The 13673-nt window shown below is 46.0% G+C and overlaps 2 protein-coding genes and 2 long non-coding RNA genes across 5 annotated transcripts in view; 2 read left to right on the top strand and 2 right to left on the bottom strand.

The window, feature by feature from the left end:
• The window catches only part of LOC127530171 (uncharacterized), a 178409-nt gene that overhangs the window by 135915 nt on the left and 28821 nt on the right, over window positions 1-13673 (bottom strand). The gene's annotated exons all lie outside the window — the stretch shown is intronic.
• Window positions 1-13673, top strand: part of ccdc103 (coiled-coil domain containing 103) — a 58786-nt gene that overhangs the window by 17698 nt on the left and 27415 nt on the right. The window lies entirely within an intron of this gene.
• abi3a (ABI family, member 3a) overlaps window positions 1-13673 on the bottom strand; it is a 51699-nt gene that overhangs the window by 32360 nt on the left and 5666 nt on the right. The window lies entirely within an intron of this gene.
• LOC127530169 (uncharacterized) overlaps window positions 5842-13673 on the top strand; it is a 251310-nt gene continuing 243478 nt past the window's right edge. The window contains exon 1 of the long non-coding RNA XR_007936685.1: window positions 5842-6057. This is a non-coding gene — a long non-coding RNA (uncharacterized LOC127530169). The remainder of the gene's footprint in view (window positions 6058-13673) is intronic.

Below are 13673 nucleotides of genomic sequence, written 5' to 3'. Positions count from 1 at the left end.
AGGGAGGCTTACAGAAGGCTACGTGCCCTATAACCCGGAAGTACGTCATGGTCACATGACCGGAAGGAACGACATGCTTCCGGGTTGAAGAAAAGGACTTTTAATCTGACCCGGAAGTGATGAGGACTTATGGATTGTTGGGATGGAACCACTTCTAGGTCAGGGACTATAAAGGACTCTGGGAAACCCCAGACGAGTGAGCTGAGTTGGCTGGAAGGGTGGCAACGCGTCTGGGTGTGTGGAGGATTGTGATTATTGAGTATTGTAGTGATTATTGATTTATGAGTATTGTGGAGTGGAGGGTGCTTTGTGCATGTGATTGTTCAAATAAAAATAATATTTGGACTTTTACCTGGTGTCTGGAGTCAAGTCAGAGGGTTCAAGAGGACGACATCGCCCTCTATCTGTCACACAGGGCACTCATTAAAAGGAGGATTAGAATGAAAACCTGCAGCCACGGTGGTCCTTCAAGGCTGCCCTAGGGTGTCTCTTTCTTATGCACATTTTGGCTCAAAAACTAATCAGCACATCGTCATCTCATAGCAGGCTTACGTTTTGAGTCTGGTATTTTTATGCCCAGCCGTTTTAGCTCAAGGAACTGTGACTCACAGACAGACGCACACCCATCATCAAGACATCGATGTTTTTGGTATCAGGGGACCCTAAAAGGTCGAGATTCGTCAAAAACTGGAGATCGGAATTTTTGCCGAATCTAAAGCTTTCACTCCACCACCATAGATGATAGGTTATGGGTTGGAAAGCAAAAAATGAACAAACAGGGAGTGCCAACAGGGACCCCCAGCTAATCAGCAGCTGAGGGTGGCACAGCACTTAGCATTGTCACGTCACAGCAGGAGGTGCTTGGATTGAATCCTGCTGGGTCTCCTAAGCGCGGTGGGCTCACCCTGGTTTTTCTTGACTGTCGTGTACATTGAAATTGACATGAAGGGGCTGAATGTGGGGGCCGGCCTGTAAGATGGTCAAAGTTGGTTGCTGATCAGTTTGGTGAAATTGTGGAAACATTCGTGAACTCCACAAAAAGCACTAAAGTCAAAGGGAGAAGGAGAAACTGAACTCATGTTGAGGGCATCATAATGGTGCAGTGGTCTTTTAGGTGTCCCTGAGGGTTAGGGAAGTAACTGCCAACTATGCTGGGCTGATTATGGTGGCCAAAACTGTGAGCCACTGCGCCACCGGGCCATTCTGAGATACAATTCATAGAATTAAATCTCGTAACAGCAAAATGTCTTGCAGACAGTGGCACCAGGAGCAGGAAGCCTGAATTCGCTGAGGTTTGGCCCCCACAGATTCTTCTAGAATAACAATTTGTGACCTCCTCTTTACCACTAAGCCCCAAACCCCAGACAATTACACCAAGACAGTCCCGGGTACAATGAAATGTATTTTTTATTCTCGATACCCTTTTTTTCCAGAATTCAAAGCCCATCTTACAATCACCAATGAAGTCTCCTTCCGCTCCTCCAGCTGAGTTTTGCCCTCTACCTCCCGACTCTGAATCGCCCCTTGAAGTGAGACGGCTTCCTTTTACGACAGACCCCCAGAGAGCCACGGCCTCGCATAACAGAAGCTTTCTAAACCAGCACCCCCGGACCCCGACAGGGTCACCCTTCAAAACTACAAGTCTTGGGGAACCTTGCAGGTGTCCAGGCATGGGGCAAAAACCAGAGGAGCATGGCCCCCCTCTCATACTGGACTGTTCAGAATCCCCCCAATCCATCCATTATTCTTTTATCCCAGCTGGGATGGGGATCAATGACTATCATGAGTGTCGAATTTGGGGCTATACAAAAACCTGGGGTGTATGTAAAATAGACAGGAATTCTGGGAAAATAAGTATAAAATTGTTAACAGAGTGTCATTGTTCAGTAGAATGTGTGTGGTTAAGCTTGAATAAAATAACCAGTGTGTAGATGGATGTAAGAATATGTGAAATGGAGGCTTGGGACTTTAAGGTGACCCTGTTTCAAAAGTCACTGGGGGCCTGCTGGAGCCTCTCCCAGCTACCATAAGGAGCAAGGCAGGAGAAAACCCTGGACAGGGCGCCAGTCCATCCAGGACCGATGCCACCATCAAGGCAAAGTAGGCATTTGCCTAGGGCGCAGATCATCGGGGAGATAAAGTCCAGTCCAGCCGAGTCCAGCCACATGGATTAGCTACCAAACATTCGGTTGGCGCACTAATAAGCTTGGCGAGGGGGCACAAAATAACCAAGCACTGGCACTGAGTCCATCACAGGGTGTTTCGAAAGTAACTTAGAGGTTAAAGTGCCTTTCATGGACACCTTTGACACCACAAAACAGAAGGAGTTCCTTGCAAATGAAGCTGCGTCTTTGGACTTTCTAATATGTGGACAAAACAGAAACCTTTCGATGTCTCGTAGGTGGCCCAGAAGATCAAGGAAACCTGAACTGAGCCTGCGTGACTGTGTGCGGTGAGAGTCCTTGGAAAATTAGGAACCCATTGGGATTTCACAAATCTGTTATCATCCATCAATCCATTCATTATCTTAACCTGCTTATCCAGGGCATGGTGATGGGGCAGCTGGAGCTTCTCCCAGTGGTCATCAGACTCAAGTAAGGGTGACTTATGGAGCCTGTTAAACAAATGAGAGGTTCTTTCTGGTACCTTCATGTGGATTAGTCTTTGATGAGCCAAAGATGGCTTCCCAGTGGCATTGCGCTGAAGAAGCACTCTGGCACCTTCACTTTTAAACGTGGACCTCAAAAGCAAATGAAGGCTCTGCCACTCGCTATGCCAACTTTCACGATGGGTTTGCTGCCAACACCACCACACTACATCTACAACTGTTCAGAAGTTAGGACCGGTCACTGTGACGGATTTGTGGCATAATCGTGAGCCACCAGCTCAAGTGGCACTGAAGATGTCCTCTTGTGTTAAAGCTGGTACACTCTTCAAAATCCTGCTTCTCCGATGGCACTTTACGGTTCTTTACTGGTTCCTCGTAGCTCCATTGCTTGACTGAGCACCATTTCATTATGGGACGAGTTCTTTGCATATGAAGTTGGTTCTTTGTGTTTTGAATTTTCAAATACGTGGGGAGAAAAACTGAAATCTTTAATGTAGGGTGGGCTGCAGGACACAAAGAGGTGAAGCAAACCTGAACTCGGCCTGTGGTTTTCTATGCAGCGAGGGTCCTTTTCAGATCAGAAGCCATTGTCATCTAGTCACGGTTACTTACGGAGTGTGACGCTGATATAAATAAATGACGTCTCCATCTGGAACTTTCATGCGGAAGCCGGAAGTGATTCCTCTGTGGCATCAAGAGGTCATTGAAGGCCTGGATGTTGCTTTTTAGGTGAACTGATAGAAACGTTCTGATTTACTTCATCCAAGGGTCACTTATTACTGTACATTTTTGCTTATTAAACATTTTTGTAACAAAGCGTTGAATTTAAAAGTAAAAACAATAACAGAATACAACTCCATGCGTTAGTAGACGACATTAAATCTGCATTTTATCAACAGAGTTAAAAACGGAGCTCAAAGAGGTGTGGGGCGGCCCAAACACACACACACTGCCAAAAAATACAGCAAGAATCTAATATATTAACTGTTTATCTTCACAGTAAAAAAAACTATAATGTAATAAAGAGTTAGAATTATGATATTGGTGGCACGGTGGCACAGTGGGTAGCACTGCTGCCTCACAGATAGGAGACCCGGGTTTGCTTCCTGCGTGGAGTTTGCATGTTCTCCCCCACTCTCTCTTCTGTTTCCTTTTCCGGTATCCTTTTGGGCACCACCATCTACTCAAAGCACCGTGATGTTCCAACATTGATGGATTAAAAGCCAGAAGTCTGCATGACCATCATCATCAAGTCCTTCTGTGAGAACCCTAACTACAAAGAGGACTATTTCATTTATGTTAGGTAGAATGCCCAGAGAAGACTGGGTGGTCTCGTGGCCTGGTACCCCTGCAGATTTTATTTTTTTCTCCAGCCGTCTGGAGTTTTTTTTTTGTTTTTTCTGTCCACCCTGGCCATCGTACCTTACTCCTTTTCTATGTTAACTAATGTTGTCTTATTTTAATTTCTTATTTTGTCTTTTATTTTTATTTTCTTTTCTTCATTATGTAAAGCACTTTGAGCTACTTTTTTGTATGAAAATGTGCTATAGAAATAAATGTTGTTGTTGTTGTTGTTGTGTCTGCGTGGGTTTCCTCCCACAGACCAAAGACATGCAGGTTAGGTGCATTGGCGATCCGAAATTGTCCCAAGTGTGTGCTTGGTGTGTGTGTGTGTGTGTGTGCCCTGCGGTGGGCTGGCGCCCTGCCCAGGGTTTGTTTCCTGCCCCGTGCCCTATGCTGGCTGGTATTGGCTCCAGCAGACCCCCATGACCCTGTAGTTTGGATACAGCGGGTTGGATAATGGATGGATGGAATTATGATATTAAATAGATTAGTACATGCACTTTTACATTTAAACAATTAATTGTTTGAGTGGGCCGGACTGTTTCATTCATACAGTTACGTCCCATACATATTTGGACGGTGATACAACTTTCATCAAGTGATGTGACAATGACGTCGACCGATGTGTGTTAGTGGCGGAGGGTCTGTGACTTACTGTCGTTCAGTTTTCTTAAACATCATGTTTTTGAAGGTATAACCAATAGTGTTGTATGCAATAATTAGCAACTGATAATACAAAATGACCAACACTAGCATATAACCTCAGTATCAAACTTACTATAAAAGGAGAAAAGGAACTGCAATAAGTTCCCCATCTAGCTATAAATATGAGTTAAAACACAACAATTCATTTAAATGATATAAATAAGTGAGAACTTGGAAAGGAAGCGATTTATTGTATGACGGGAATACGAGTGATAGACGGAGAGCAAGAAGATCAGGGGCTCGCAGCGAGTGTTTGTGTACATCTGGGACTGAAAGACCAGGGGCTGAGTGTCAGAGATCAGGGGCTTAAGCACTGGGTGACCCCCTCTCGGCGCAATAGACCCCACTACCAATAAGAACAACAGCAACCGGCACCCCAAAAGTGGTCAAGAAACACAGCTCTAGACGTCCAAAAATGGCTCCCCTGTGCCTTCGCTCTGATGAACCACTGTGGCACTTTTAATGTTAAGAGTGAGGATGAGTTGCCGTGAAATTTTCCAGATCCGTCTCTCTGCATTCCCTTACGTTTTCTCCTGGTTTCATTCCTGAGATTTTTTTTTTTTGGTTAGGCTGACTGCCAGAGGCGGCCGTAGGGGTGTGTGGGGCACAGGGCTGACCAACCCCACGGGGGGCCGGTTACGTCAAATGTGTGGACCATATAAACTTGCACGCGAATTTAATAAAAAATAATGTTAACATTCACCGGATTTTCTCATTACAGTATTCAGCCAAATTTTTTGCAAGATAACACGTGGACTTTATCAAAATATAACGATATAATCTACTAAAAAAGTGCTCCATGATCTCTTCCACTCATGGCGTCGACAGCGTACGGCTAAACCAGTAATCAAACGTTGCTGCGCTCTTCACTACCAAACATTTCCCGCACTGTTTCAACGTGGCCTACTATAGCAAAGTGAACCAAAGACTCGACTAAGAAACAACGGTCACGAATGAGTCATAAGCGACAAGCCAACCCAGCGACTAATGGGCTCTACCTAATTTAGGGAGGGATTATACTGGTGATCCTTGTCAAGCGATGAAGGTGGACTATGGAATGTTTTCAAAGACGTACATGTGGAGAATTTGACCTGGAAGATGGATTTGTAAAGGGTTCCTCTTAGAAGCATCTCTCATATATATATATATATATATATATATATATATATACTGGAGAATATCTTCTTCTTTCGGCTGCTCCCGTTAGGGGTTGCCACAGTGGATCATCTTCTTCCATATCTTCCTGTCCTCGTCCTATTGCTCTGTCACCCCCATCACCTGCATGTCCTCTCTCACCACATCTATAAACCTTCTGTTAGGCCTTCCTCTTCTCCTCTTCCCTGGCAGCTCTATCCTTAGCATCCTTCTCCCAATATACCCAGCATCTCTCCTCTGCACATGTCCAAACCAACGCAATCTCGTCTCTCTGACTTTGAGCTGACCCTCTAATGTCCTCAGTTCTTATCCTGTCCATCCTCGTCACACCCGATGCAAATCTTAGCATCTTTAACTCTGCCACCTCCAGCTCTGTCTCCTGTGCCACCGTCTCCAGCCCATATAACATAGCTGGTCTCACTACCGCCCTGTAGACCTTCCCTTTCACTCTTGCTGATACCCGTTTGTCACAAATCACTCCTGACACTCTTCTCCACCCACTCCACTCTGCCTGCACTCTCTTCTTTACTTCTCTTCCACAATCCCCATTACTCTGTACTGTTGATCCCAAGTATTTAAACTCCTCCACCTTCATCAAGTCTACTCCCTCATCCTCACCATTCCACTGACCTCCCTCTCATTCACACACATGTATTCTGTCTTGGTGGTCCTACTGACCTTCATTCCTCATAACTTGACAAATCCGCTCAAACAGGACATGCGGATCACAAAAGCGGGGCCCCCTTTGGTGTGTTGCCTGGGGTGGTTGCCCCACTTGCCATGCCCAAACTTGTGGCAACCCAGTTGGGATACCAGCAGGGGTGCTTGGGAGTTGGAGATCAATCCTGTTAAGGTTCCTGGGAGACGATAGATGGCGCTGTCAGGGGAGGACCTCCCTACTTTCTATATGACCCGGAAGTGCTTTCAGGAAGGCATGGTGTGGCACATGGCACGGTGGCGCAGTGGGTAGCGCTGCTGCCTCGCAGTTGGGAGTTCTGGGGACCTGGGTTCGATTCCCGGGTCCTCCCTGCGTGGAGTTTGCATGTTCTCCCCGTGTCTGCGTGGGTTTCCTCCGGGGGCTCCGGTTTCCTCCCACAGTCCAAAGACATGCAGGTTAGGTGGATTGGCGATTCTAAATTGGCCCTAGTGTGTGCTTGGTGTGTGGGTGTGTTTGTGTGTGTCCTGCAGTGGGTTGGCACCCTGCCCAGGATTGTTTCCTGCCTTGTGCCCTGTGTTGGCTGGGATTGGCTCCAGCAGACCCCCGTGACCCTGTGTTCGGATTCAGCGGGTTGGAAAATGGATGGATGGATGGTGTGGCACATTCCCAGGTCCGGCTTAGCCCACCGCCTCAGATCAAAGAGTCAGAGTCAAGAGGCAGATGGCAACACTTAATTGGCGCTGTGATTGATCTTAGGAAGAGTGATTATGTGTGAAGGTGCTGTGCGTTAATAAATATCTAAAAGTGTGCTGGGCATTACTGTGGCTGGTTTGGGACCCAGTGGCTCCCCCTGGTGGTTACAAGTAGCTGGACTTGAAGTTGAAGCACTGGACAGCATGACTGTACTCACACAATGATAAACCCCTTATCTTATATGGCGTCTTTCTACTTTGAACCGCCATGGCAGGCATGGAGCTGCAGTGTAGCTGGCAGGTGAAGTGACTCCCTTGGCGGTGGGGACCAGGCTGACCCCCTAGCAGTTAGCAGTCTGATGTCAAAGCCACCAATGACAGCGACAGATGCATGGAGTGTGATGAAAGGCGCTATATAAAATCAGCGTGACCCCAAATATGCCCAAAGCATCTTGATTTTTTTTTTTTTTTTTTGCTCAGCCCTGGTGGGACTGTCCCACCGTATCAGCGGTTTTATGAGAACTGCAAGTCATCTGCCAGCCTCTTCTTCAGTGTGTGTGAAAAGCGAAACAGGAAGTACAGAAACCTCTGACGCCGGGCGTCCACTGCACTACACGGTGGCTTTTTAAAGTTCTCAGCCTCAATATTTTATTGTCGTTCTCGGTCTCTCTGTTCCTCTGCACGGCTCTAAATTTGGGTCGTCTAAGTTAAAAAAAAAAATGTTGCTGTTTCGCTTGTGACCATCAAAATGAGAGCAACGCCAATGAAGACGCAGGCGGATCTGCAGCAGAGAGAAACCTGGACGTCGGCGCCACCTGCCACGGACATTCATAACATTCACGGTGCAAATGTGCGGAGTGCTGTGGGACAACTACTTGGGTCAAAGACCCCCCCAGTTTCCACAGGATGGGGAAGCAGCGAGCGTTGCCATTCTCAATCCAACCGGCCTTCATGCCTGCCATTAATCAGATGCGTTGGTCTTTGGCGGTATGAGCAGCCGATTTCTTTTATTCATTCATTCATTTATCCGTTTATAAGCTGTTGATGGTTTGGTCTGATCCTGTGCCCAGTGCTACCAGGATAGGCTCCCACAATCCTCAACTGGAATAACTGGAGCGGCGACAGGCAGTCATGATAGCAAACACTGTGCTGTATGTACACTTACATAACTGGGTGTACACACCAATCAGCCACAACCTTCAAACCACTGACAGGTGACAGAAAGGACATTGATGGCTCCTGTCCAGGGGTGGCATAGGGTAGGCGGCAAGTGAACAGTGCGTTGGAAGAAGGAAAAGTGGGCAGGCGTAAAGATCTCTGAGCGACTTTCATTTGGGCCAAACTGCAGTGGCTATACGACTCTGTCAGAGGGTCTCCAAAACAGCAGGTCTTGTGCAGTGGTTTGTACCAACCAAAAAGTGGTCCAAGGAAGGACAGGATCATGGCGACTCAATGTGTGTGGGGTTGTGAAGGTTAGCCTGTCTGGTCCGATCCCACAAACGTAGCACAAATTGCTGCAGAAACTTAATGCTGGCCATGAGAGAAAGGTACCCACCGATGAAAGCACCTACAATGGGCACATGAGCATCAGAACTGGACCACTGAGCAATGGAAGAAGGTAGCCTGGTCTGATGAATCCCAGTTTCATTTAGCTGGGTGCGTGTGCCTTGTTTTCTTGGGGAAGAGATGGCAGCAGGATGCATTATGAGAAGAAGGTAAGCCGGCTTAGGCAGTGTGACGCTCTGGGCAATGTTCTTCTGGGAAATCTTGGGTCCTGCCATTCATGTGGATGTTACCGTGACAGATACCACCTGCCTAAAGATTGTTGAAGAGCACATACAGCTCCTTCAAGGCAATGGTATTCCCTAATGGCAGTGGCTTCTTTCAGAAGGGTAATCAGCCCTGCGTCCCTGCAAAAATTGGTTTTGAGGAACATGACGAAGAGTTCAAGGTGTTGACTCGGCCTCCAAATCGCCCAGATCTCAATCCGGCTGAACATCAGTGGGATGTGCTGGAAAAGCAAGTCTGATCCATGGAGGCCCCACCTGGCAACTTACAGGACCTAAAGGATCTGCTGTTAACAGGACACTTTCAGAGGACGCGTGGAGTCCATGCATTACAATACAATACAATTTATATTTGTATAGCTCAAAATCACACAAGAAGTGCTGTAATGGGCTTTAACAGGCCCGGACTTTTGATAGCCCCCCCCAGCCTTGACTCTCTAAGAAGACAAGAAAAAACTCCCTTATAGGGAAAAAAAATGGAAGAAACCTCAGGAAAGGCAGTTCAAATAGAGACCCCTTTCCAGGTAGGTTGGGCGTGCAGTGGGTGTCAAAAACAGGGGGGTCAATACAATACAATACAATATACAGAACACAAGTAATCCTCAATACAATACAATAGTACAATAGAAATATTACAAGTACAGAGCAGAATTCAAGAGTAGATGATATCACATAATACAATTTGCCTCGACGGTAAATGCTGTTTTGGTGACGTAGGGGGTCCTCCACAATATTAGGCAGGTGGTTTGAATGTTGTGGCTGATCTGTGTAGATCAGGGGTCTCCAACACGTCGCTCGTGAGCTACCGGTATCTCGCAACCCCTTTTCAAGTAGCTCACCAAAGGGTTAATGAATCCTACATAAATTTGAAAACTTGAATAGTCAAAGTAGGGGGTGGGCGATCTTTCCAAAAAATCATATCACGATCCACAATCTGAATTGCAATCTATCTTTTCAATGTGGCATGCACTTAAGAGAATATCCGGACTCAAACTCATCAAGACCTAAGTAACACTTTATTTTAAATATCAAACAAAGTTGAATTCAATTGTTCTGTCGTTCGCTAGCTAAGCGGAGTTAAGGCCCACGCCCCGAAGCTGACACGTGAGTGAGGAAGGCCCCGCCCCTTGACCCGCAGCGTGTTTCTCAATAAATCGGCACGGCAAGCGGACTGTGATACATAACGAAATGAGAGAAGTCGCAGAATCAACCGGAATGTTCGAGCAAATTATAGAAAAAAACAAATCTAAATCCGTTAAGTCGTTCTCTCGTGAAAAGTGGACAGACAGACAGACATTGGATTTTAAATTTTATATATTAGTCAACCTTCAAAATAATCCATCCATCCATTATCCAACCCGCTAGATCCTAACTACAGGGTCACGGGGGTCTGCTGGAGCCAATCCCAGCCAACACAGGGCGCAAGGCAGGAAACAAACCCCGGGCAGGGCGCCAGCCCACCGCAGCCTTCAAAATAATGTGCAGTTAAAATCTCAACAGCATTCTCAGCAGTTCTGGAGCTTAGTATAGCCAGATAACTATAAGAGTCTTCACCAAGCAGCTCTGAAAATGTCTGCTCTGTTTGGGTCTCCATACCTCTGTGAGTCTGACGTGAATGTCATGAAGTCAAAGTTCAGAACAAGACTGACAGACAAACATTTAAATGAGTCCATCAGAGTGAACTTGAGGGGTTCCACTCCACCAGACACCTCAGTGCCAGTCATCTGACAAACTAAACAACACATCACACATGCAACTGGACCTGTGAATAAAGTGACACAGTGACATGTGACAAAATGACAAATGAAGAAGTCATATCTGTGGATTTGGAGTTGCATTGTTTTGTTTTGACACCCTTCATGTTTTAATTCAATAGTGTGAGATACACTAGAAAATGCATACAGACATACAACATGCACTTGCAGGTGAACTCAATATTTTTTGTGATGTTTTAATGCAAAATGTAAGTTGTGGACACCAAACATCTTGTAAATGTTCAGGCAAAACAAGCTTATTCAGTTTGTTTGGGTTGAAATAAACTAACATTTTGTAAAAGGAGCTCTCAGGGGGAAAAAGGTTGGAGACCCCTGGTGTAGATATTGTCACACATGTGTGCATGGGAGGCAGTCGAAGGGCTCAAGTGATTGTACTTCTACACCGGGCCAGGGGGTGGCGATGTGTACCAGCTCTCTCTCTTTCTCTCTCACTCTCCCTCTCTCTCTTTCTCTCTTGCTCACTCTCTCTCTCTTTCTCTCTCACTCTTTCTCTCTCTCTGTCTCTCTTTCTCTCTCTCTGTCTCTCTCTTGCTCTCTTTTTCTCTCTCTCCCTCTCTCTCTTTCTCTCTCTCTCTTTCTCTCTTGCTCACTCTCTCTCTTTCTCTCTCTTGCTCTCTCTCTCTTTCTCTCTCACTCTCTCTCCCTCTCTTTCTCTCACTCTCTTTCTCTCTTGCTCACTCTCTCTCTCTTTCTCTCTCACTCTCTCTCTTTCTCTCTCTCTCTGTCTCTCTCTCTTGCTCTCTTTTTCTCTCTCTCCCTCTCTCTCTTTCTCTCTCTTGCTCTCTCCCTCTTTCTCTCTCACTCTCCCTCTCTCTCTCACTCTCTTTCTCTCTTGCTCACTCTCTCTCTCTTTCTCTCTCACTCTCTCTCTCTCTCTCTCTCTCTCTCTCTCTCTCTCTCTCTCTATATATATATATATATATATATATATATATATATATATATATAAAGTCCAGCGTCAGTCTGTCTGTCTGTCTGCCTGTCTGCTTTTCATGTTTCACTATACAGATGTAGATCAGGATTTTTCCTATAACAAAATAACAAAACGATAAGACCACAACAAAAGAGAGGTAAGCATTTAAAGCAAAAGTAGAAATATTTCTAAATCCATCCATTCATCCACCATCCAACCTGCTATATCCTAACTACAGGGTCACGGGGGTCTGCTGGAGCCAATCCCAGCCAACACAGGAAACAAACAGGGTGCACACACACACACACACACACACCAAGCACACACTAGGAATAATTTAGGACCGTCAATGCACCTAACCTGCATGTCTTTGGACTGTGGGAGGAAACCCACGCAGACACGGGGAGAACATGCAAACTCCATGCAGGGAGGACCCGGGAAGCAAACCTCAGGTCTCCTTACTGTGAGGCAGCAGTGCTACCACTGTGCCACCGTGCCGCCTATTTCTAAATCTCTATATATATAAAATCCAACATCTGTCTCTATGTCTGTCCGCTTTTCATGAGAGAACTACTTGACGGATTTAGATCGGGTTTATTTCTAGAATTTGCTTGAACGTTCTGGTTGATTTTGCAACTTTTCTCATTGCGCTATATATCAAAGTTTGCTTGCGGTACTGATTAATCAATTAATTAATTGTGAATTTCCCATTGGGATTAATAAAGTATCTATCTATCTATTATATAGTGCCTTTCATATCTATCTATCTATCTATCTATCTATCTATCTATCTATCTATCTATCTATCTATCTATCTAATCTGTGTGAATCTGAGAGACACGCAGTGGGCCGAGGGGGGGGGGGGGCCTCCTCACTCACACATCTGCCGAGGGGTGAACCTTACCTTCGCTTATCTAGCAAAGGAGAGAACTGCTTAACGGATTTAGATTGGGTTTTCTTCTCTAATTTGCTTGAACATTCCGGTTGATTTTATGACTTCTCTTATTGCGCTATGTATCAAAGTTCACTTGCGGTACCGATTTATTTGCGTGAATCCGAGAGACATTCTGCAGGGCCCTCCTCACTCACGTGCCAGCCTTGGGGTGTACCTTACCTCTGCTTAGCTAGCGAACGAGAGAACTACTTAACGGATTTAGAATTTGCTTGAACATTCTGGTTTATTTTGTAACTTTTGACATCGCTCTTAGAATCATAGTTCACTTGCAGGAGCGATATATTCACACTAATCCGAGAGAGAGGCTGCAGGCTGAGGGGAGGGGAAGCATGACGGCAGGAGTGGGGAGCCGGGTAGTACTCTCCTTACTCACACTTAGCTAGCGATACGTGTTTGTTTATTGATTTTTGAAGTTTGTCCTGTTTCACTACTATGTGGGTGAAGCCACAGGGGATGGCTAGTGTCTATATATATATTGTGAGATATGGCCGGCCATTCATCCCGGCCAGTACCCCCAGGCCGCCAGATGGAGCCCTCCTTGCAGCAGGGAGGTGCCCTGAATGCCAGCATGGAATCATGGACAGTGGGGTTATAATGCACGGCCCTGCTGGATATCATGGGGGCCGCCAGGAGTCGCTGCAGGGAGGCCCAGGGATTTATATTTTCCGTATAGTTCGGAAGTATTTTCAAGTCATGGGAACGGAAGAAATGATATACTTCCAGGCTGAAGAAAAAGAAGTTTTTACCTGACCCAGAAGTGCTGGATAATCACATGGACTGAGGGCTCAGAAGCACTTCCGGGTCGAGGGCTATAAAGGACTGTGGGAGATCCCAGACAGACGAGCTGAGTAGGGAGGCAGGGTGGCTAAGCGTCTGGGAGAGTGGAGGATTATTTGATTATTGATTATTGGTCATTTGTATAAGTATTGTGGAGAGGAGGGTGCTTTGTGCACATTATTATTATAATAAATTCATTTTTGGACTTTTATCTGGTGTCTGACGTTTGGTCTGAGGGTTCAAGGGGTCAACAGTGCCTCTATCTATCACAATATATATTGTGATGGACAACCGGCTACAGACT

Source organism: Erpetoichthys calabaricus, chromosome 14, assembly GCF_900747795.2.
Source record: "Erpetoichthys calabaricus chromosome 14, fErpCal1.3, whole genome shotgun sequence".
Taxonomy (NCBI): Eukaryota; Metazoa; Chordata; class Cladistia; order Polypteriformes; family Polypteridae; genus Erpetoichthys; species Erpetoichthys calabaricus.
Note: the sequence above shows the minus strand (reverse complement) of the source record. Positions and strands in the feature narration are given on the sequence as shown.